Source organism: Rousettus aegyptiacus, unplaced genomic scaffold (assembly GCF_014176215.1).
Source record: "Rousettus aegyptiacus isolate mRouAeg1 unplaced genomic scaffold, mRouAeg1.p scaffold_m13_p_2, whole genome shotgun sequence".
Lineage (NCBI taxonomy): Eukaryota > Metazoa > Chordata > Mammalia > Chiroptera > Pteropodidae > Rousettus > Rousettus aegyptiacus.
In genome coordinates, this window is record NW_023416295.1 from 158,169,911 (window position 1) to 158,194,919 (window position 25,009).

General features: G+C 42.9%; 1 long non-coding RNA gene and 1 pseudogene across 1 annotated transcript; both read left to right on the top strand.

Annotated features, from left to right (window-relative positions):
* The first annotated feature begins 9,706 nt into the window (after positions 1 to 9,706).
* Positions 9,707 to 22,926, top strand: LOC118613861. The gene is made up of 3 exons (XR_004955975.1): positions 9,707 to 9,827; positions 21,724 to 21,800; positions 22,908 to 22,926. It is a non-coding gene; the product is annotated as an uncharacterized LOC118613861 (long non-coding RNA).
* An 843-nt stretch (positions 22,927 to 23,769) lies between these two features.
* On the top strand, positions 23,770 to 24,778 carry LOC118613604 (annotated as a pseudogene).
* The last annotated feature ends 231 nt before the right edge of the window (positions 24,779 to 25,009 follow it).

Sequence of the window (25,009 nt, forward strand, 5' to 3'; positions counted from 1 at the left end):
TGGTTAAAGAACCAGGTTATTTAAATTAGTAAGGTTAAGTTAGTAGCTAAGATAATGTAGCTAGTCAGTTTCCGAATTGGGATTAAAACCAGGCACTGTGGCCCTATAACTTGGCTTTTTAATTAGGCTTTTTGCCCCCTACAAAAATATGGATACATGGTTTATTCTCTATTGTAACTGCGCAGGCCATTCTCCACTGGGATCCCCTCTTCGCCATTCGCACCCCATCTCCTGCCTACCCAGCAAACTCATGCTCTTTTTTCGCAAGTCGACTCCGGCTTCCGCTCTGCTATGAAGCCTTCCATGACTTGCATGCAGATTCGGGCATCTGCTTCCCTGCGCTCTCGATATGTCTCGCTCACGCTATTGAGACATTTGCTGTTTTTTTGTCTACTTAGTGTCTGATCTTTCTTCTCTGCAACAGTTCTGTGACCCACCTCTCCCCCACTTTAGGACTAGTCTATGTGATCTAAGTCTCACCAATTAGAGCACTAAGAAACCACAGTTCAGAGGCGACCATGTGAGCCAGGTCAGTCTACCCCGAGTGAACCCTGACACATGACTGAAACTGTTGGAGAGAATCGTACAGGTTTCCACTGTAGGCCAGAAGCTGCCAGCAGTTTTGTATTCACATAGTACCTGAGAATAAAGCCCAAATGAAGAGAGCGAGAAAGGAGTGAGAGAACAAGAGTCTGCTGGCGACATTGTCTGAGCCTCTGGATCCACACTCCTCCTAAATTCAAAATATACTCTTGGACTTCGTGAGGTAGCAAATTCCTTTTTTCAGCTTCAGATAGTTGGAGCTTTCAATCAAGTTAATGAACTGACAGATACAGTCCACTAAGTATCTACATATCTATACACCTGTATCGATCTCATTATGCTAATATATCCCCCTACTTCACCATCATTCTTTGAGGGCAGTAGATTCTCAGTAAATGTTTGCTGATTGAATCTAGCTGAAGAATGTTTTGGAGGATGCTGAGCCTAGAGCAGGGGCACCTTTAGGGAGGCTAATGAACTTAGTACAAGACGTGATGGAAGGACTCAGTCGGGTTAAAGAGTGGGATTGCAAGGGAAGGGACAGAGACCAGACACGGAACTTACAAGGCGGAGATACCGAGAGGGGCGAGACCACGGTCAGTTTGCGTGCTGCCCCATTCTGTGTGTTTGTGTCCGTGTGTTTTAGTGAGCTTCCCTTCAGCCTAGTGAAAATTCAATTTTGCTAGCTGGTTACTGCCTGTCTAAACCATCCATCTCTGCCAGTTTATCACAAGTGGGAAAATTAATGTTAGACAAGCAGAGGCTCACGTATGAGCAAGTAAGCATGATCGTCACACGCACACGAAAAACTTTCACCAAACGCCTTCAGATCGTTGTAGGGATAAGGCCGGGAGTTCAGAGGCCCATGCAGGTCAGTTTGCAGTGACAGGCAGCTTTTGGACAATCTAAAGGATCATCGACTACGAGCAAAGGCCCTGAGGAAATGGAGATTGGGAGAAGTTGTCCTTGCTTCTCTAACCACCAGCCGTGTGGACACCGAGAAGGAGATCCATGGAAGGTACGAACAAAAGCGCCCAACCAACCAGCTCCCGGACCCAGTGGAAGGAAGGGACAGGGCCCCTCTTTACGTCCATCACCTCACCTGGAAAAGGGGCCAAGTCCTGTCGAGCCTCGGCATCTTCACTGTCGGCCTGCACGTGTGACAGGTCAGCAGGGAGAGGCACCGTCTCTTTTGCTCTGGGGCTATTGCACGTCTTGGGACTATTGCACTACTGCTCTGCGACTCTGTCACTGCCCTGCAGACTCCCAGCTGTAAGACAGTCTCTGGGGGACCTATTCCTGCATCAGCCATGGGAAGACCCCATCCGCCAGGATAAGGGATCTAAAGCGGTACTGTCCAGTGATGATGTAAATGTTCTACATGCAGTCCGCTTTAGACACAGATGGCCATTGAGCCCTGGAGACATGGCTAGTGCAATTGAGAAACTGAATTTTTAATTTAACTTAATTTAATTAGTTAAAATGTAAATTTAAACAGTGACTAGTGCCTGTCATATTGGATGACACAGCTCTATACTTTATCTCTCTCTTTCCTCTCCTGCTCTGCCTTCTACTTTATTTCCCCATCCAACTCTCTCTCTCTCTCGCTGAAATAGCTCCTGTGGAATGTGGACTTCCTATGTTTTAAAACCCTTCCAGTCTGGGCCAGTGCCCTAACCCAGTGGATGCACAGTGAGTCAGCTGAACGTGGCCTTTTTTAGCAGAAGATTTGTGATGATAAATCAAAAACAGACTCCATAAGGAGTAAACAGTTTGCTGCCATTTCAAATTATTGGTATTTTACACAGCTCCTTTAAACTGGCTATTGACTTCTTATTAAGAAGAAACTGTAAGGGCAAGGAATGCATCTGTGAGGCGTTCAGGAGCCAGACTCCCTGGTTCAAGATCTGATTCTCTCACTTTTTATCTGTAGACCCTTGGGCAAATTATTGAATTTCTTAGGATCTCTGTTTCCTCCTCTGTAAAAAGAGATAATAATACCCAGAGGGTCACGGTGAAGCTTAAATCATTTTTAAGCTTCATTTGGGCACATAGTAGGTGTTAATCACTGTTTACTAATATTCCCTTTGCTTAGCAAGCTTCCTTCCATGGAGCAGGCATTTAATAGATGTTAGTGAAATGAATAAATGACTGGATTAAGTATGTTACCACCAGGTGGCAGTAGTGCCTCACTTATAAAAACTGAACCAACTCACCAGACTACTTTGTCAGAGATTCATTGAAACTCCCTCCCACAGGCTCAGGTGCTTAGTGTGAGAAAGAACACTGAATCTCTTCTCTCTCCTGCCACCGCCCCCCACCCCACCCACATTTTTTTTCTTTAATCTTTGCCCTCTCTCTATCGTGATAAAGCTTTTCTCTTTTTTCCCATTATATTAATCTGTTCGGGCCACCATAATAACAGACCGGGTGGCTTAAACAACGAACATCTATTTTCTCAATTTTAGAGGGTAGAAGTTCAAGATCAAGGTGTCTGCAGGGGCTGGTTTCTCCTGGGGCCTCTCTCTTAGTGTATATGTGGTCTTCTGCTCACTAGGTCCTCACATGACCTCTCTTCTCTGTGCATGGATGAAAGAGAGAGAGAGAGAGAGAGAGAGAGAGAGAGAGAGAGAGAGAGAAGAGGAGAGAACCCACATGAGCGGGGAGAGGGATATCTTTGTTATTTCTTCCTCTTCTTATAAAGTCACCAGTCATATTAGATTAGATCCCCACCCCCACCCCAACACCCATTAATAGTGTCGCTGGCGTCATGAAAAGTGCTGGCCACACAAGAGAAGTTGTGGCCACCAAGCCTGGCCTGCAGGTTGAGCAGATCCCCTAAAGGTGTCTACTATGTAAGCTTCGATGGTGAAGGATTCTTTATAAAAGACCTTTGTCCCTAAGAAAAGACTCACAATTAATTCCTTACACAATCTCTGATGTTGAACCAGATGATATTAACAGATGACTTAATAAGGAAGGAACTCCATTAGACCTACATGTTGTGTATCTTTAACTCTTGTTTTAGCTTTTACTTTGTTTTGAATATGCTTTTAGTGATGATGACTTCTGCTTCTTATTTCAACAGATCTTTTTAATGGAAAAAACATATACAAATGGTTCACAGAGTATAAAAAGAAATGCAGCTATCCATGCATGTAAAAGCCCATCTAACAGGCAGAAGCTATAATCTGAGCACCGCCATCAACCTCAGGGCAGTGACCCATATTTCAGGCAAAGTAGCAAGGGGAAAATTAAAAGTTCCTCTAGTTTTAATATAGTAATGGTTACCCTAATCTTGCAAGTCATACCCAGAATCAGTTGGGAGAATGTGCAAAGGGGACTGGGTTCTTTGATCTTTTCATAGTTTCCTCCTTGGTAAGTAAACTTATATTTCAAGCCAGATCTCATTTTGCAATTTCCTGTCAACTTTAGTTCTCTGTAAACTTACCTTTGCTTTTTCCACCCCTGCCCTCAGGCATTCGACAAACACTTTACCTTTTTATTTTTCTAGATTTAAATTAAACATTTTAGAGAAATGAGGCATGTGATAACAGCCCCTGCAGCCCTTCCCAACAGCACAATATTAATTCGGGCCTCTGTTTTCTCTCAAAGCTCTTCAATTGCCCCATGATTTATATTAAACACAGCTACATTTTAAGATTTAGAAGTAATCTAAGTGGAAACAGCTTGATAATAATAAAAGTCAGAATAAAATAATTACAAGTAAATTGGAAGAACAGGCTCAATTTTTAGAATTCGTTAGTTTGTCCTTCGTTATTACTGTTTCCATTTCTTCAGCCGAAACAAGTTCTAAGCAAAATTGAATCTATTTTTATAAATGAAGTCAGTGAATTTAACATAATAACTTTTAAAAAATGTAAAACAAGATAAATTACGTAGTGAAATCCCATTCATTTGGATCCCATCCATATTTGCCATGATCTAGGTATGAGTCGATTTAAAGCTGACGTCTCTAGTACACAGGCGAATGGGTTTATTAGGAAAGTTATGTAAGCAAGATTTCAATCTATTTAAGAAATCCAATGGCTTCCAAGCATTTGAAAAAGCTTTGATATTTTCTATTTTTCATATAATTTAATTATTTTGACAAACGATTATCAATGCTCTTGCTTCACCGCCATTTATAAAGGATTTCATAGTTTACCAAACATTTTTATGAGTCAGAATTTTTGTTCTCACTATATAGAAACATTCATTCAACGGTTACTTTATGGAGCACCTTCTATGTCCCAGGCATTGATCTAAATGGTAAAAAACAAAACGGTGGGCTTAAACCAGGATCTATACCCAGGTTATATGCATTTTCTCATCCCCACTGCACTCAACTGCTAGATATTGAACTTGGAAGGCTCGTTAAGGACAGAATGTATGTCTTAGTTATCTCACTCTTCAGAATACTCAGAATCTAAAACTTGGCATATAATACATGCTCAAAAAATGTTTCTTTTTAAAATTATTTTTATTATTTTAAATTTAAATTAGTCTCAAATATACAATACATTGGTTAGACATCTATATAGTTCATAAAACAATCCCCCCAATTGCTCCCTCCTTCCCCTGGCCCTCCACCTAGCCATCATTTTAATGCTAATTGCATTCCCTCTGCCATGCTCCCCTTCCCCACGACCAACTATCGACTACTAATTTCAATAAATGTTTCTTGAATGAAAAACTTCTGACTCCCAGCTCAGTGCTCTTTTGCTATAACACAGCTAACATTAATTTAGAGAAAATTATGTTTGGTACAGAGCTAAGGAGTAGATCTCATTTAATCCTCAAAATAACCTTAAGAGGTGCATAGTATTATCTTCATTTAATAGATAAGAAAAAGAAACTCAGAGAGTTAGAAGTAACTTCTCTAGGTCACACACCTAATAAGTGGCAGAACCAGAATTCAGGTCCCCAAGTATTTGATTCCGATGCCTGTGCTTCACGGGTACCCTGTACTGCCCCCGTAGCTAACTCTTAACTATTAGGTAGCCATGTGCTAAAATGGAAGCTCTGTAAAGGATATTGTACTTTGCTTTGTTATCGTTAATTCCAGAGCCTAAAGTCCTTGGAACACTTTGGTACAGATATACTCTTAAGACATACATATTGAGTAAATAAACAAGTTATTTGATTAAAGATGCCCTGACAGGACCGCCATTGGGTGACATCTTGTTTGATGTTTATTTTGTGATTGTTCGTAGGCAGCACCGCTGGTCACTGTTTCCTCCATCACTCTTGGTAGACGAGCTCTGATTTTGTGTCCATCCTTTTCAAATATGATTCAAGGAACAGGCATCCTATTTGTGTTCCAGGGGAATAGCTTAGTTGATCTAAACCAGGGATTCTCAACTAACAGTGGTTTGGCAATGTCTGAGGACATTTTTGGTTGTCACAACAAGAGGGGAGAATTGTGCTACCGACAGCTAGTGGGTAGAGCTCAGGGATGCTGCTAAACATTCTACGATGCACAGGACAGCTTCCCTCAACAAAGAATCATCCAGTCCAAAATGTCAGTGGTGCTGAGGATCAGGAACCCTGGCCTGAGTCGATTGTGTGATGCCATTTCTCACGCAGTGAGTGGTTTAGGCCTGATCACGTGAAGTAATTCTGGACAACAAGAGGAGAGCAGAAATCTACTAGTGGAGTGTGGCAGAGAAGGTTAGTTACCTCCTACTCTTTTCCCTTTCTTTTCAGTAGCGGCACTCTTCCAGTGCTGGCTGGTCACATGCCCCACTATAGTCTTTGCTTCCCAGTGTCCCTTGCTGCAAGATGTGGTCATGTGACTAAGTTTTGGCCAATGAGATGTGAGGGAAAAATGAGTCTAATTTCTAGATCGTGTTTTTAATAAGGTAATTACCGTTCTTCCCTTTCTCTAGACTGGACGTTGGTATTGGTAATCCAACTCGAAGCAAGAACATAACTTCAGGGAATGGCAGAGCAATAAAATAAAAAGAAACTGGGACTGATACAGGAGAGTAAAACAAACTTCTTTCTTGTTTGAGCCATCGTATTTTCAAGTCTTTTTGTGTGAGCAGCTTATCTTGTACTCTAAGATGGAGGGCTTTTGACTAAGGTTTTCCTCTCAGATTAAACAAACACACATGCCTACACACACGCACGCGTGCACACACACACACACACACACACACACACACACACACACATGCAGGAAAGGACTATTTGTTCAAAGGATGTCATGGTGTTTGTGGAGTGTCTGGAACCATGGCAGCCATCTCGTAGCCATTAGGTAAGGTAGCCAGAGGGTCCAAGCTGATCTGCTAAGTGAGAATGGTATGGGATGGCTGTAAAAAACCCGAATCTTTCCTAATATTGTTGAACCACTGACTTAACTAACTGCTTCTGCCCTATGTCAGGACTTCTTGTTAAGCAAACAGTAAATTTTTCATATTATTTAAGCCACTGAGAGGGAGTTTTAAAAAATTATAGCCCTATTCTGATTCCCTCTACATATTCAAGCATAAAGATATTACATGTCATTAAACTAATTTGTATTGCCTTCCTTCTTACTTCCTACTTCCTTCCACCAAGTTAATCTATCAGGTTTTTATACTTTAAGTGAGTATGTCGGGAAAATGGATACTATCAATTCCTTGTGGAAATGAGGATGCAGAGCAGCAGCTACTGGCCCCTGTAAGCTTCCTGCTTAGACACCCGAAGAGCCCCATGGAGCAGGGAGAATGAAATTGAATGGGAGGCTCAACTTCCAAGACATCAGGCATAGGACTGCTGATAATTGTGTGGCCTATGATCTTCGGGGGTCTAGGGAATGCAATTTGCATGTCAATGGTGCCCCCAGCATTCTGCAGGGCACCACCTGCATGAGTACTCAAGGTCAAACCAGATTAGAGGGTGCCCATGTCCAGTATTTTAAGCCAATTATTTCCATCTCCCTGCTGCCACTGAAGCCTCACTCACAGCATTCCTGTTGTTACACTGTCTGGACACTCCCCGAAGCTGCTAAGCGCATACTAACAGGTTTGTGATATAGGCAAACTCTTTAAAGGATCCTGAAATGAGAGCAAAGGCTGTTTCCTGGAGGCGCTGGCAAATCCTCTTTGTTCCCCTCTTGGCAGAAGATATCGACAAGGGCCTTTGCTCTCTCCCTAAGGGTCTGCTTTTCACCATCTGTGCTCCGCCGCTGAAGAGCCAGTGCGAAGGTGAATTTCTATTCACTTCCTGCCAGCATCTGGCTCCTCCTTTCGGACTCATCTCGATTTGTTTGCCAGACCAGCCAATTAGTCTCCTCATCCTTCCTGTAGCTTCCCAGGGAAGCAACATCACAACCAGCAAGCCCCTCATTATCCCACTTCTTCTAAGCGCCGTGATTCTAAGTGCCCTCCATGGGAGAGAAGCTAATTTGCACATGACTCTTTAACCCTTCCTTGAAAGGCTTCAATTACACACACACACACACACACACACACACACACACACACACACACACCCCAACAACGGGATGCAAGACAGGAAACAAGGTGAGAGCATGTGGCCTTCAAGGAGCTGACCGACCCCCCTTCCGGAGCCCAAGGGCAGCTTGTCTGGTATGTGTCACTGGAACTCAAGCTGTAAGGATGGTGTGCGGGCCCTGAGAGGCTGCACCAGAACTGAAGTTAATTGGACATTATACAGGGATCTATACAGATGTTGGTCCTCAAAACCCACAAACCAGTGGTGTGTGAATAAAATGTTTTGGAAAATGAAAAAAAAAAAAGTACATTTAAAAGTGAGATGTCATTTCAGATGTATTGTAATTTAAAGAGATCACAATTTTATTTAAGTGCAGCGTGGAAGGGAAAACATGGGGACTACATTTTCTGATCTTACTGCAGGACACGATAAAGACTCTTTCCTAATTTATGGATTTGTCAGTGCGAAAGAAATGGTATAAGGGTTGTTATATATTTAACGAATTATTTTTGTTAGAAAAGGATATCACCTCATGGGCGGGGTTCTTCACCCCTCACACCCAGGATGGGTGCCTTCCAGGCCGGGCCAGGGAGCTCCTCCCGGTTCTCTTCATGGAAACATCAACCTTGTGTCTCGTACTAGGGGGTTTCACCTTCAAACATTTTTGTCTGGCGCCCAAAGCACACGTATTCAGTCAAGGCCTCCATCTGAACATTGCCACTTCTCCGATGCCTGAGCAAGGTGTTCATAGGCTGGGCAGACCGGCCAGCTGGTTCAGCTCTCACGGACCATGGAGAGATGCCTGGAGGATAAAGATATTTGTGGGGCGGGCTCTGTTCACAGAGGGATGAACACGTTCGTGTTCCTCCCCTTTCTGTTGTTGTTACCACAACTTTTTTGTGTCCTGTGCACAGGGGGAGAGGGGAAGGAGGAGGTTGAATTCTTCCTGACTGTTGGGGGTGATGGATAAGACCTGGACACAAGACGAACAACACTGTGGGCAGCCACCCTGAGGCAAGAGCATTTTCGCAGAATCGCAGGACCGTTGTACTTCAATGAGTTAATATAAATGGGGCACTTACAATGGTGCCCGGTGTGTAGAACGCAATACCTAAATGTCACTGGTTAACTATTTGCATCTTCTTATCCAGTGCCTTGTACAAACACCCACTCAATACATGTTTGCCAAGTAGATGACTGTTATTCTCCCTGCCACCCTGGCAGCTCAAACAACCTCAGGAAGATATTCCTCTTTATTCTTTTTTTATTTTTTTCGTATCCTTTTTAATAAAGGGGGTCGACATCTGACCCCCAATCTTGTACAAAGGGAACAACCCTTGCAACTCTCTTCAAAGTGAGAGAGCTTCTGGTTTTGTGGGGAGCTGGGAACCCCCGTGGGCAGCAAAAAAAAAAAATAATAATAATAAAGGAAGCTGGAACCAGCTGGATGATAAAAGTGCTGCAATTCACTGCAGGAAGTAGCAGTTGTCTCCAAAAATGCAGTCGCACCAGATTTTATATACAATAAGGAGGGTTGGTCCCTCTAGCGAGGAGAGAGTCAAGGGTTCCTTTGAGAAGGAACTAACTCCTGTAAATCAAGAAACCTCAAAGCAGTCGCATGCCCACAGCAAAGCCCAGCTCCTCCCCGCGGTGATTCATTTGCTCGCTCTGAACCCGGAAGCTCGGGAGCTTGAGCCCAGGTGGGCATCTTTTGGGCATCCCTTCCCTCACTCTACTCCCCAAGGATGTGATGACCTGAGAGCAGGCTTCCACCTTTCACAGGACGGCCTTTCGTGCCCCACGTTGTTTCGCAGCCTGGCAGCTTCTGCCAGTTCTCCCTGGTAAGCCCTGCCCTGAAGTGCACCCTCTTCTGTCAACCAGAGACCCATTTTATTTCCGCACCTGCCTTTCTGCGGCCCTTTAATTGCAAAACCTTTTATTTCACAAACCAATTAAAGGTGTACAGTTAGGCCTGTAAAGCAGCCCTGACCGTGGGCTCCCTTTGCGCGTGGCTTCTCATTTTCTCTCATTCCCTTCACTCCAGCATCATGGAGGGAACCCCTCCATTTCTGAAGAGATCAAAAGTAAGTTGCTGGGGCCTGACTGCTTAATGGGTGCGAGGCTTTCTTTAGGGTTGATGAAAACATTCTAGAACCGAATAGAGGTGGCAGGTACACAATGCCGTGAGTATACTACCTGCTTCTGAATAACACACTTTAAAATAGTTAATTTTATGTTATATGAATTGCACCTCAGTAAAAAAGTGAAATTGCTTTTCCTACCGAATATTGGCCCAGATTCTCAGGTATAAGGGTTTAGGGAACTTCTGTATGTGGGAGAATGGGGAGTTAGCTAGGGGAAGTGAGTGGGGCTTGCCCCCCTCACAGCTCTAGCACAGAGGCGAAGGGGACAATGAAAAAAGAGAGAACACGCCCAGCTGTTCCTGGGCGTGTGTGTTCCCATGGTGTAGAAAGGGCTGGGCCCGGATGGGCAGGTCATCACTCCGAGGCATCAGATTGCCGTGGAGATAAAGTACCTGAAGGTTTAATTTTTATAGGATGCGCTTCTTTTTTGGAAAGGGTTCCTTTGGCTGGGTTGGTGACAACTGGCCAATCAGGTTCTCTGTATTAGATTGTTTATTCCGTAAATAAATACCGCTCAGTCTGACAACCAGCCCATAGAAGAGTTTAAAGGCTAATTACCAAATAAAGAAGCCAGCATTCCAGGAACATTTCTTCAACTTCTGTGTTTAGTAAAAGCTTCTGGAGGAATCCTGCTCCTGGGTTAGAGGTGTCAGAGGTATCGTTAAACTTGCATTTTAGATAAAGAACAAATACCTTTTAAGCATAAGTATATCCCAGGCAATATTTGGGACATAATTATACTAAATAGTGTTCAGGGTTTGTTTGAAATTTAAATTTAATAGGATATCCTGTATTTTTGTTTGCTAAATCTGGCAACCCAATGGAGGAATCTCTGAAATTCCGACTGATGGGATTACAGACGACAGGCAGGCTGTGAGTTCAGAGGATGGATGGCCTCCTCTTAGGCACCTACTACTACCCCATCAGCTTGATCCCTGCGAATACTCAGTCTCCCAGAGGATTGTGCAGCTTCAAATACCGCAAGCCTCAAACCTGTAACATATGGCCCCGGGTCTGGTTTTATGTTGATAGCCTCCTGGGGGCAACATAACCTCTAGGATTGGCACCAGGTGGGAAACAGCCTGCCGCATGGAGCCTTCCAAAGGGAGTCGAGCAGTGATCAGACGGAGGGCGAACGGGGCCAAGCTCAACCCACTGAGCTCCCCTGCTCCTTAAGGAGAGCTCTGCGCTGGCAGGACCCATTTCTGATAGAAAACTTCCCCAGGGAGCTGGTAGAAGTTGGCCATTCTGGATTTTCACATTCTTCCCCTGTCTTTGTTCTCCTGGGTTGCTTTAGGGCAGTGGGTTACGTGAGGAAGAAGTCTAACCATAGTGGAAAGGACTGAATAATTAGTTAAGAACTCACGCAGCCCGATTACATCCCTCTGGCAGCAAGCTGGGCAACAATTATTATCATTTTTAACTTCTTTTTTCTTTTTTAAATTGAAGTATAATTGACATATAACATTATATTAGTTTCAGGTGTGCACCATAATGATTCGATATTTGTATATATTGTGAAACAATCATCACCATAAGGCTAGTTAACATTTGTCACCATACATTGTTACAAAAAGTTTTTTTCTTGTGATGGAGGCTTTTAAGATTTATTCGCTTAGCAATTTTCAAATATGCAGTACATTATTATTAACTGTAGTCACCATGCTGTATATTACATCCCTAAAACTTACTTATTTTATAACTGGAAGTTTTTATTTTTTGACCCCCTTCATCCATTTTAGCTGTCTCCCCGCCGAACCTCAGCAACTACCAATCTGTTCTTCTGTCTATGAGCTCAGTTTTGTTCTGTTTTTTAGGTTCCACATATAAATGAGATCACATAGTATTTGTCTTTCTCTGTCTGACTTATTTCACTTAGCATAATGCCCTCAGGGTCCATCCACGTTCTCAAAATGGCAAGATCTCATTCTTTTTTATGGCCACATAATGTTCCATTGTATACATGCCACATTTTCTTTATCCATTCATCCATCGATGGACACTTAGGTTGTTTCCATATCTTGGCTATTGTAAATAATGCTGCAATGAGCATGGGGGTATATATATCTTGTCAAGTTAGTGTTTTTATTTTCTTCAGATAAATACCCAGAAATGGAAAGGCTGCATCATATGGCAATTCTATTTTTTAATTTTCTGAAGAACTTCCATTCTGTTTTCCATACTGGTTGCACTAATTTACATTCCCACTGACAGTGTACACAAGGGTTCTCTTTTCTCCACATACTCACAAACACTTGTTATTTCTTTGTGATAATACAGGCGTGAGGTGATATCGTGTTTTTGATTTGCATTTCCCTGATGACTAGCGATACGGAATGTCTTTTCATGTACCTACTGGCCATCTGTATGTCTTCTTTGCAAAATGTCTCTTCAGATCCTCTGCTCATTTTAAAAATCAGACTTTTTATTTTTTTTGCTATTGAGTTGTATGAGTTCTTTACGTCTTTTGGATATTAACCCGTTTCCAGCTATATGATTTGCAAATAGCGTCTCCCATTCAGTAGTTTGCCTTTTCTTGTTGTTGATGATCGTCTTTGCTGTGCAGAAGATTTTTGGTTTGATTTAGTGCCATTGTTTATTTTTTTCTTTTGTTGCTTTTGCTTTTGGTGTCAAATCCAAAAACTTATCACTAACACTGATATCTAGGAGCTTACTGGGTATATTTTCTTTAAGGAGTTTCATAATTTCAGGTCTTACATTCAAGTCTTTAATTCATTTTGAGTTAATTTTTGTGTACAGCCTTAAATAGTGGTCCAGTTTCATTCTTTTGCGTGTAGCTGTCTGGTTTTCCTAACACCGTTTATTGAAGAGACTATTCTTCCCCCGTTGTGTATTCTTGTCTCCTTTGTCATAAATAATTGGCCATATATGTGTGGCTTTATTTCTGAGCTCTCTTTTCTGTTCCATTGGTCTGTGTCTGTTTTTATGCCAATACCATATTAATTACTATAGCCTTGTAATGTAGTTTGAAATCAGGGAGCATGATGCCTCCAACTTTGTTCTTTCTCAAGATTACTTTGGCTATTTGGGGTTTTTTGTGGTTCTATACAAATTTTAGAATTGTCTGTTTTATTTCTTTGAAAAAATGCCATAGGAATTTCAACAGACTTTGCATTAAATCTGTAGATCACTTTGGGTAGTATGGACATCTTAAAAATACATATTCTTCTAATCTATGAGCACAGAACATCTTTTCATTTATTTAAGTCTTCTCTAATTTCTTTTGTTAAAGTCTTATCATTTTTGGTGCGCAGGTCTTTTACTTCCTCAGGTACATTTATTTCTATGTTTTTTCTTTTTTCTTTCTTTCTTTCTTTCTTTCTTTCTTTCTTTCTTTCTTTCTTTCTTTCTTTCTTTCTTTCTTTCTTGTTCATGGACAACTATTATTAATGCCCACTTGCCTCAGCTAAGACTCGAGTCCTGGACAATAGAGAGCAACAAACTCTCTGTCGACTTCTAACTGCTGGAAATGATTGGCAAGACTGGTTGGTAATAAACAGCGCCCGTTCATTTCATCAAGCCCACTGCTTGGTCCCTTTGCTTCATTTGCTTAAAGGTGGAAGGAAGGGGGAAAAAAGGCTTAACCCTCACGGTGTAACTCATACCCATTCCCATTCTACCCTGCGAGTTCGAACACATCGGCTCTAGGCTGCAATGGCCGGCTTGTCCTGTGCGTCTCCCTTGGTGGAGACAGTCTGCCAGACCCCCTGAAACACACAATGCTTTGGCTCCCTCTCAAAAACACCAACATTCATTGCTGACAGTGTCCCCACCTACCACTCATCCCTACCCACCCCTTCCTGGAAAATGTGATGGAGGAGGGTAGTGGGCCAACTCCAACACCACCTGGCCCTCTGTAGCAGGCCTGGACGCTGGCCCGAAAGCTGCTCTGGCTCCATGCATAGACAGCTCCTTGGGGACGTGCACAGGGCGGCACATCCTTATTCTCACAGCTTTTGCTTCCTGTGGGGCTGTGGAGTCACCTCTGCTGGCTTGGGTTTCTCTGACCTCAGACGATATGGGAAATGGAGGCCAGTGGGTGAAATTGGGACACTGAGCTATGTTATGCCACTGTTCAGCTGAGGGCGGAATACTTTGTCCCCAGAGAAGGAGGGTGACTTCCTACCATGCCCAACAACAGCACAGCCAGGGGCAATGGGCCCTCCCCTTCTCCCCACGTAGCCCCGAAGATATATGCCACATACTGTGGCCCAGTTGCTGTCGGAGGTAATCCGAACCTGGCCGGGGAGCTAACACTCATTTCTTTGTCTACTGCTCCAGGAAGTCTCAACTCCCTTTAGAATAGCTGGATTTTGGAGACTTTTGGGGGATGTGTGGAAAGTATAAAAGCATACTTTCAGAGGTTTGCTCACTAAACAGCGCTGTGCCGAAAACTCACAATAATTCCAGCGGCTCTGACTGAAATTACACATTCAAACTGATTTCCACTAATCCAGAAATCTCATAAACATGACATGTTTTTTGCAAACAGTTCACACTGGAAGTGACTCTGTCACATTTGCCTCGTCAGACACAGCACCTGGCAGCCCCAGCCAGATCCCAAAGGGAGAAGACTGCAGATGAAATTTGGCTCACTCCACATGGTCCTTGAAAAGACTAAACAAAACAACCACTTAAATAGTAGGAGAACGTGATGACAAGACAGACTTTTCTTCTTTCATAGACTCAAGGACTAACTGAATTTCCTGCTCACACACCACTGTTTGGGGCCATTCAGATTACCGAAGTGACACAAGAGAGACTATTGCTTCTCAGGTTTTCTCTAGCCGCCCTTTGTGGAGGGTCTTTTGTGTGCCACTTGTCAAATTTCTCCGCAGCCCAGACCAGAGCTCCCTAGTTGCTCCAAGATGCCCAGGATGCTCCAGGCCTGAAAATCCTTCCTCAGAGAAACTTGCCCTGACCGCCTCCTTCAACCCTAGCTTAGCTTCTCCTGTTGTAACTTCTTACTGTTCTGGTCACCACTAGAGTATTTACCACAAGTGACATTTCCATATTTAATTGCGTGGTGGTGTATTTACATTATAGCTCCTTCCTAAGCTGTAAACTCCGTAAGAGCAGTGTTATGAGTTGAATTGTGTGCCTTCCTACAAAAGACATGTTGAAGTTCTAACCCCAGAACCTCGATATGGGAACCCGTTTGGGAATAGAGCCGTTACAATGATGTCATACTGGAGTGGGGTGGGTTTCTCATTTCTCCCGTCAGGAGTGTCCTCCTTCTGTGATCGTTCCCTTTCTTCTTATTCACGTGATGCAGGATTCCTTACGAGGCGAGGAAGTATATTGTGTATTAAAAACAATACATTCTGTAATTATCATGACATTTTACAGAACCAAATATGCTAAAAACAGCCATGCCCAGACTAGGCCTTAATAAGTATTTGTCAGAACTGAATGAAATGTAACCTCTCAGAATACCGCAAAGATACAAATTCTGATATAAAATAACAAGCCTTAGTTTTAAAAATCTATTTCAGAATGTTAGCGAAATGTGTCGATGATCGACTTTTTGTTAGAATGTGTTCAAAGAAATTATGGCATGCCTTACCTTTCCCCCTCCCTCCCGTCCTCCTTTCTTCCCGCTCTTCCTTCTCCCCTCCTCCCTTCCTTTTTATCTCCTTAGGGTGACAAGAGATGGACTCAGCTGGTTCTGCGGCTATGCTCTTGGCTGGTGAATCTCTGTTTTCTGCTCCAGTGGCAGACTATTATATTGAACGTCTACATCTTTCTTTTAGTTCTATGAAGCTAAACTCTTGAAGTTACCTGGCTATGTGCATAACACACATTGTTCTGGTTCTGTTTGAGGAATGCTGAAGCAAATAGTTTTGGTTTTTTTTTTTTTTTTTTTTTTTGGCTTTCAAACTTACATGGCACTGAAGGAATGGAATTTAGGGTTGGCCAGGAGAGGGATCAGACTAGGTATTTATTAATACCTGAGTGTCCCCAGGTTTAGGGTCTGGCTCTTAGACTCCAAGACTTTCCAATTAAAGCTAGGAACACAATCCAAGTTTAAGTTGCTTTCCATTGCTGCTACCACTTTCTGCTAAGCCATAGTTCATGACAGATTTTTGCCTGTTCTCAAGCAAATCAGAGCAGCCAACACTTACATAGCACCATTTTTAATCTGTTAGGCACCAGGCACCATTTTTCATATTAACTCTTTTAGTCCCAACAACAAACCTTTTAGGTAGATTGTATGAGGGTAATGGTAATTGCTGCAGCAAAGAAACTCTAAAATTTTATGGGTTTAACCCAATAGGTGGTTATTTCTCATTGCATATAACTCATTTGCAGGCATTTGGTAGGAGGTTCAGATTCCAAACTCCTTTCATCTTGTAGCTTTCTTATACCCTAGAGCCCAGAAGTCTTCTTCCATCCAGCAAATGGAGAACAAAACTGGAGGACCATTTACTGGAAGTGTTTAATGGGTGAGGCCCGAGAACAGCACACATCTTCTGCTCATGCCATTTGCCAGAAATCACACACGCGACCTCATCTATCTGCAAGTGTCGCTAAGAAATAGAGTCTATCTGTATTTACAGATAAAAGAGGAAATGGTTTTGGTGAACATGTAGATTCTGCTCCAGTCCACCCTTTAGTTACCACATAACCTTGCTCACCTAACCCGCCTTCCCACACAGACCACACACTTATTCTCCCCCCAAAGGAGACAACCCAGCATCCCATGTCATTACTGCGTTCAGCTAAAAATGCAGGATTTCTGGGTGATGTACGACCTGAAAGGACAAACTGCCTTTCCTGCCCCATTCATATCCAATCTAAAGTGGAAGGCAAGAATGGCATAAAGTGGTGAAAATGCCCATTTCAAAAGGGAGGAATGGGAGACCCGCAACACACATCCCTGGTGATGGTGTAGTCCCAATGGGAAGGCATAGTGCAAGTGACCCTGTCACGCAAGTAGGAGTAAGTTCCTTGGCTGTCCCCTACTTATTGTACACTAATTTGTCTCTCTGGAAGGAGTTTCTTGTCCTTGGCTCTCTGATCCCCTTCTGCTCTCTGGAAGGTTCCTCCCTGACTATTATCCTCCATGACCACCCATGAGCCTATGAGGTGTGTCTTGGGGAGCCTGTCCTCTTTGAGGACTGCATAGCTTTGGAAGCCTGCTTCCTGCTTGTGCAAGTTTAGAGACTCAAGGGTTGGTGCAAGGTTCTAATTGTCAAGGGCCTTTTAAATCCACGCTCGGTTTTTCTTTGGCAAATATAAATTCCCTAAAAACCTAGAAAGCTCTGATCTGTGCTTCCCAACAATTTCATGGGCAAAAGTTTATACCCAAAGTTTTCTTCGGATACACACTTTTCAAGCTTCACTTGTTCCTTTGGTTGTTCACGCATGCCTCTCTCTCTCTCTCTCTTCTGAGTTAATAGCAGCTGTCTCGAGACTCTGAAATAATCGGCATGTATGAGAAGGTCACATCCTAATCAGATCTTTGTTAGTGGGTCTGAGTCAGTAAGGGCCTTTGTCTCTCACATAATATTGTTTTACTATTTGAGATCCAGAAGTGGTAGGCTTTTATAATCCTTGAGACCCTGTGTTCCTGGACCCCCCTAGCCTCTTTCATTTCTGTTTGCAAACCAGATAATCTTTCCTGAACTCCTCTTGACTGTGCTAAGAGCAGAATTGTGTGAGTGACTGCCTCCTTAATTTTGCACCCTAGGCACCTCACTCACCTCGCCCTAGTCTTTATCCTGGAATCCTGGAAAAAGTCAATATATCCTAATATTTGACTCTTTCTAGCCATTTTCCCTAGAACAACAGGCTTAGTAGGCACGCTGTCTGCCATTGAAGGAGGCAGACATTTTGCCACTTATAAAACAGGTTTCCTTGTTTCTAGCTTCTTATATCACTTTCCTCACCAATTACCACTGAACTGCTAAGCCAATGTTATATTATTTTAGGTTTTTGTTATGGCAGCATTCCACCTCTAGGTACCAATTTCTGCACTGGTTGGTGTAATGCTAGATACTATAACAAACCCTGAAGTTTCAGTTGCTTAATCCAATAAAAGTTGTTTCTTCTCATAGTCAAGCCAATGTAAGCACCTTCCACGTGGTAATTCAGGGCCTCAGGCTACTGGCACCTTGAGTTCTGCCATGCCCTTGGGCCATGGAGTTCTTTGCTTCCTGGCAGGGAATCAGTACCATACAGTGGGTGATTCATTGGAGAGTTCTAGTGGCCAGGCCTGGAGGTGATGTATATCAGCTCTGTTCATATTTCACTGGCCAGAACTCAGTCATGTCCACATTTAATGCAAAGGAGGCTGAAGAATATAATCTAGTCATGTGCTCAGTGAGAAGAGGCATCAGGCTCTGGTGAACACATGACAGCCTCACTGATGACCATATACAGCACCAAGAAAACTGAGCCACAAGCCAGTGAGTGCTTTGTGTCTTCATAGCACAATAGTCTCTGTGAGGGAGGGTGTGTCCCTATAGAGATCTAAGTACTTGATCACATCTGAGAGTAAGAGGGAAGCCTTGGTTTTTTAAGTGATGGGTCACTGCAACCTTTTTCTAGGGGAATTTATATAAGCTTAGAAGGAAACCTGGTATAAATTAGACAGGTACCTCTTCCTCCAATTTTCATCTCTTCAGATAACCCAAGCATTCCTCATCTCTCCTCCATCATTGACATGTCTTGTGCTGGGATGCTGGTACTAAGAGACCACATGGAAGGTGTATCACAATGTGATGTATTTAGGGGTTTTTTTCAGTCTAAGGGGATGGGCAGCCATTTCTTCAGGAATGTTGAGCAATGACAATTCCTCCACATGCAAGACTTGAGTGCATGTAGTTTTGGGGAACAATCCTAGAAAGCACAATTGAAAAAGTGGAGAAAGTAAGTCAAGGAAGAGAGAAAACCCCCAAACAGGTCACTAATGAGGGCAAGAGGTACTCAAACCCAGTAAGGACACTCAAAGAAACCATGAGAAACATGCTTCAGAATTGTCCTTCTATTATTCAAGGAGGCTGGGACATTTTTCCAACAGTTCCCAACCTGAGGGTTGTCCCCAGGATTATTAAGTCCCCTCCCCCTATCTATGGACTGCATTTGCAAGCAGCCTAGCAAGCTTCTGTGACAGGCAGAGAAGAAGAGATGCGGTCACTTGGGATGAGACCTTGTCAACTTGGTGCAGGAAAACTCAAGTGGGCCAGAGAACGTTGGAGACCTACTACAGATGGCAAGAGGCATGGGCCACTAGGCTATAGACACATCGCAGGCTCTCAAAACCTACTTCGCTGCCCTCACAGGTCGTTGCTCTCCTCTGGGTGAAACCGCACTCTGCTTCCCTCATGTATGAACTAGTATTCGTAGCCAGCATTTGCGGAACATTCACTACGTGCCAGGAACTGTACTAAGGACGCGACATAAATTATCTCATTTCATATTCATTGGCCATCTACCAAGTACCTTGAGAGAAGTAAGAGATGGACTAAGACTTACGCCCTGCCCTTAAACAAATTAAAGTCTGCAGGAGGGATAAGATGAACACAACAATTTTGCATAGCAAAGGATGTGATGGGGCCAGAAGAGTAATTGTGAGGTCTGCTGGCCCTGAAACTGACTTGTAGATTGTGGATCAGGCATCCTCGAGGAAGGAGTTGCTGTTTGAACTTGCCCTTGAGGAATGGGCGGGAGTTTGATGAGCATATTGCAGGAAATACATTTGTGGACAAAGCAATAGAATGTTTGGGAAGGTGGAGGGGAGGGAGACAGAGCAGAGGGCAAGAAGGAGGATAAGATGGGCATTGCCAGGAAGCTGTCACACTGTGATTATACTCGGTAGCGAGACACATCCGTGATCCAGATGTGATGCCAAAGTTGGAGGAAGCCAGATCAAGCACTAAATTGGGGGATGTGAAGGGATCCAGTGGAAAGTACTAAGCTTGTGGGAAAGGAGAAGTTTTGGAGAGGAGCGAGATACAGGGGGATGGAGGCAAAGTGATTCAGAAATAATGCCACAATTGCTAGATGCCTGTAGCTATCCGTTCGATTACTCAAAATATACCCGTCATTCATTGTTTTTATGCATTGATCAAACTTTTATTGAATACTTACTTTGTTCCAAGCACATGAGGATACAATAGAGTAAAAATCTGTGACCTCATGGAGCAGACACAGAAAACAGATAAATAAAATACCTAGTATGTTGAATGATAAATGGCATGAAGAAAACTAAGCAGAGAGAGGCAATCAGAAGTGCTACCCGGGGAGAGACGTTGGCGTGGTAAAGGAAGTGGTCAGGGATGGCCTCACTGAGAGAGGGACATAGGAGCAAAAGAGCAGAAGGAGTGAGGGAGTGAGCCACGTGGCTCCCCAAAGGAGTACAATCGCAAAGACCCTGGCAGGAATGTGCCTCGCATGGTCTGGAAACCACGTGGAGGTCAGGTGAAGCTGGGACAGAGGAGTGAAGTGCATGATGGTTGGTGCTGAGGTCAGAGAGAGGAAGACAGACCAGATGGTAAAGGTCAGTGGTTTTCTATGGGGTAGTGTCATCTGATAGTGGGTGTTTCTGAAATTCATGACGATGTTTTTATATGAATGGTTACATATTAAAGTACATATTTTATTATGGATTATTTTCTCTTTAATTCTGCTTTATACTTTAGATAGAGCAATCAGATGATTCTTTTCATTAAATATGTTTGGAGGGAGGTTGTACAGTCCATGAATTCTGGATTGTAAAGGAGATGTTATTCAATATTTGCTACTAAAAGGAGGCTGAGTCACACAGGGTTGAAAGCTTCCTGAGAAAGGCCACAAAGGCTATTGTAAGGGCCGGGGAGGTGACTCCATGGCAGAGAGGTTTGAACAGAGAAGTGCCATGATCAGACAGGATTTAAACAGCTTTCACCAGCAGCTGTGTAGGGGACATGAAGAGGAGCCAAGAGACCAGTCAGGTGGTTACTGCAGTGCCTTTGTCTGGGTTGTTATAACAAATTATCACAAACTGGGTGGCTTATAAATAGCAGACACTTTTTTCTTACAGTTCTAGAGGCTGAGAAGCCCAAGGCCATGGTGCTGATAGACTTGGCCACCTTTTAGCTGTAACCTAACATGATAGAAGGGGCCATGGAGCTCTGCGGGGCTTCTTTTATAAGGGCACTTATCCCATGTATTGGAGCTTGTACCTCATGTGCTAATAATCACCACCCAAAGGCTCCATCTCCTAATATTATCCTACTGGGCCTTAGGCTTCAACATATGAATTCGGTGGGAGGAGACAAACATTCAGATCATAGTATGTAGTAACAGAGCAAAAGATAATGGTGGCTCAGGTTAAGATGATAGCAGTGCAGGAGGGGAGAAGCGATCCAATTTTATCATATATTTTGAGGGCAAGACCTGTAGTATTTTCTGACAACTTTGATGTGGAGTGTGAGAGAAAAAGAGGAGTCACGAATGACCTCACATTTTTGACCAGAGCAACGAAGGACGTAGATATCACCAACTGAGATGGGAAGTCCATAAGTAGAGTATGTTTTGGGAAAACAGAAGTTACAGAACACCAACTATGTGTCATGTACCGTTTTAGGCACCAGGAAGAAGTTCCACAGAAGCCGAGGTCAGCAAGGACCAGGCTTGTTTGACACGTAGGATTCCAGCTGGAGGGTAAGCCGTCTAAGGTCAGGAGGCGCGGTCTGGCGCCCTGATCATCTTTCTCACCCACTCAGGGCACGTTTGGTAACTATGTGTCAAATGAACAATGAGTCACTGTCTCTGATTCTCTGGGTGATTCAAGTCAAAATGGAATAAAAGTCCATCCTATGTGCAATCATAAAATTATTGGAATAACTGTTCTAATTTTAGACAGGAATTTCTTTTAGCCCATTCTAAATATTCTTATATGACTATGGCACCTCCAGGCCAAATACAGTATGTTTTATCTCTGAATCTACAGAGCCTAGCATCTAGGAGGTATTCGTTAACTAAATACTTTTTTATGTATTTTCTTAGAATGTTTTTATTAGGTGTATTTTTGTGGTGTTATAATCACGATATCTGTTTCACGATATCTGTTATTTACTTATATACTTAATATTTTATAATATTATACGTATATTATTCATTAACTATCATTTTTATGACTGCATAGTACTCCACTGAATATGAATAAACAATATTCCATTATCTATTTCCTTGTTATTCAACTTTTAAGATTATTTCAATTCATCAAAATAATAAATAAGACATCAATGTACATTTTTCTTAATGTAGCTTTTTATGTAGTTTAGATTATTCTGGTAGGGTGGTAAGATGTCTTGATCATGGATTGTGGTAGACATTAATATTTACCAACATCTGTTTGTCTGCTCCTTCAGGGTATGCAGAAAACTTTATTTCTTAGCCCCCTTGACACTCTGGAGGACCATGTGACTAATTCCATCCAATACAATGGGAAGTGACATGAATACCTACCTCTTTACCAACCTGAGGCAGGTATATTAAGTGAGCAAGAAGAGAATCTTTGCTATAGTAAACTACTAGGATTCCAGAGTTAATTCGTTACTACTCAATCTATAATAACTAATACATAGACTTTGAACTTTATTATGGATTAGAGAAAATTGCACAATGGCTGACAAATAGTAGGTACGCAGTAAATATCTATTAAATGAATCAATGGGACTGGTTCCCCATAATACATAAAAATATAATTTTCATTGCTGTATTAACAGTAACAAATTTATTATTTGATTGTTCTTGTCAATTTAACAGACAAAAGTATTATCTTGACCAAGAAGAAATTGGCCAATTTCTTTGCTTACTGGTAAGGTTGAACATTTTTTCATCTGTAATTAGCTGTTTCCTTTTTGTTCGTTCAAAATCTTTTATTCATTTTCAGTAATCTTTCATGCGTTCTTAGCAACTATTAAATGTCTTTACAGTTCTAGCCATTAGGGCTATATTAGTGAATAAACTTGCTATTACAAAACTTTTATTCTAGACTGTAAAGGGCATGAGGAGAAGCCAGGAGAAAAATGGCGTCGTAATCAAATGCTTAAAGATTTTAGATTATGGTAAATATTATGAAAAATAAAGCAAGGTCAGTAGCTTAAAGGTAGTTTGGGTGTGTTTTCACATGGGGTCATGCAGCATCTTTCTGATAATATCACTTTTAAACAAAAGGAATGAGCCAAGAAGATATTGAAAAGAAGGGTGTTGCAGGCTGAGGGCGTAGCACACACAAAAGCCTTAGGGCAGGGGTATACAGAGCAAGAAGCCAGGCTGGCTGAAGCAGGGTGAGCAAGGGGAAAGTAGTAGGAGAGGAGATGAAGATATAACAGGCTAGAACATGTAGGATCTCTTAGGCCATTGTCATGTCTTTTGACTTTTCTTTGGAGTGATTTGGGAGCCACCGGGGGCTTTTGAACTAAGGGGTGACATAATATGACTATTTAAAAGGATTACTCTGGCTTTTCTGTAGATGAGATGATAAGGGAGCAAGTTGGAGGCTATTGAAATATTTTGATGGAAGATGATGATAGCTTGGATCAGGATAACATCATGGATTAAGGTCGGATTCTAGCTATATTTTGTCATAGAGCTAATAGGGTTTGATGATAGATCAGATATGGGGATGGGAAAGGGAAAAGAAGGAATCGAGAATGATCCCAAGGTTTTTGACTTGAGCAGCTAGAAGATGTAGTTGCCATTTACTTATTGCTTTATTGAATTATATTTGTTATTTTTAATGACAGCAGGAAAAAAAGCCATGTCAGAAATCAAAGGAACAGTGTATTGGGGTGGACATGGTGCTCGCTTTCCAGATTTGGGGGTGGGTAGATTACTTGATGGATTGAAAGCAATCATGATGTGACTCGGATCCCCACAGCAGCGCAGTGGCCCTTGTCTTTTCTGCCTCTCCTTGCCATCTCCCTTTCACTTCTGGAAATGTGGCCTTGGTATGGTCGTCTCTGTATCATCAACGTGTTCAATGGCACGTAGGTGCACAAGCCTACAGGTGGTGAAGCACAAGAAGGTGGTGTCTTCTGCCTGAGCGAGGACAAGACGACCCTCTGGGAGGAGGGCCAGGAGATCCTGGTAGGTGGTTCGGACCAGGCTGGTGATAACCCCACGCCACCTTTTTCTAGATGCCAGACAAGGATTGATGCTATGCCCTCTGTGACACAACCTCGGAGACAGGAGAGCAAGAAGGAGGACCCGGTGTTCACCTTCTGAACCCCCGAGTTTGCACTCCTTAAGAGCAGAATAGTCTGTGCCGGCTCCAAAGATGCCATCAGAAAGAAGCTGAGGGGTCAAGCATGGATTGCAAGCACTCTGTTAGGAGGAGGTCAAGGACCACTGCACCCTGGCAGAGAAGCTGGAGCCAGCACGTCTCTCGCTGTAGGGCGAGGCTTTGTTGACCACTTCCAGCCACCTTGCCTGGAGTATATGACAACCCTATCTATACCTCAGGGGCGGCAAGCTGCCCTGTCCCTGCCAGACCAGAGGGGCTGGAGGGATTCCAGCAGGGTGAAGGCAATCCCTTTGCCTTGGTTGCCAAATAGACTCCGCCACCCAGGGACATTCTTCCTCTCTCCATTCCTGATGGTCTCGGCCTTCCTAAACCACTCTAGATCTTTTGATTCCTTTTGGGTTGAAGCAGACCAAGTGCTCCCTAGGCACCACAGTTGAGAAAGGGTGTGTACTTCTTTCAGTGATATCCTTACTCCCTGTTTGCTCCTCCCCCTTCCCATGTTTCCAGCCCTTAACCACAATAGTGACTCTGTGCTCATCTGTTTAGATCTATGTAGAAATGGAATATTGGGAAAAGGACCCCTTTATGATCTGATTGGTTCCTCTCTCTTTTTCCCCTG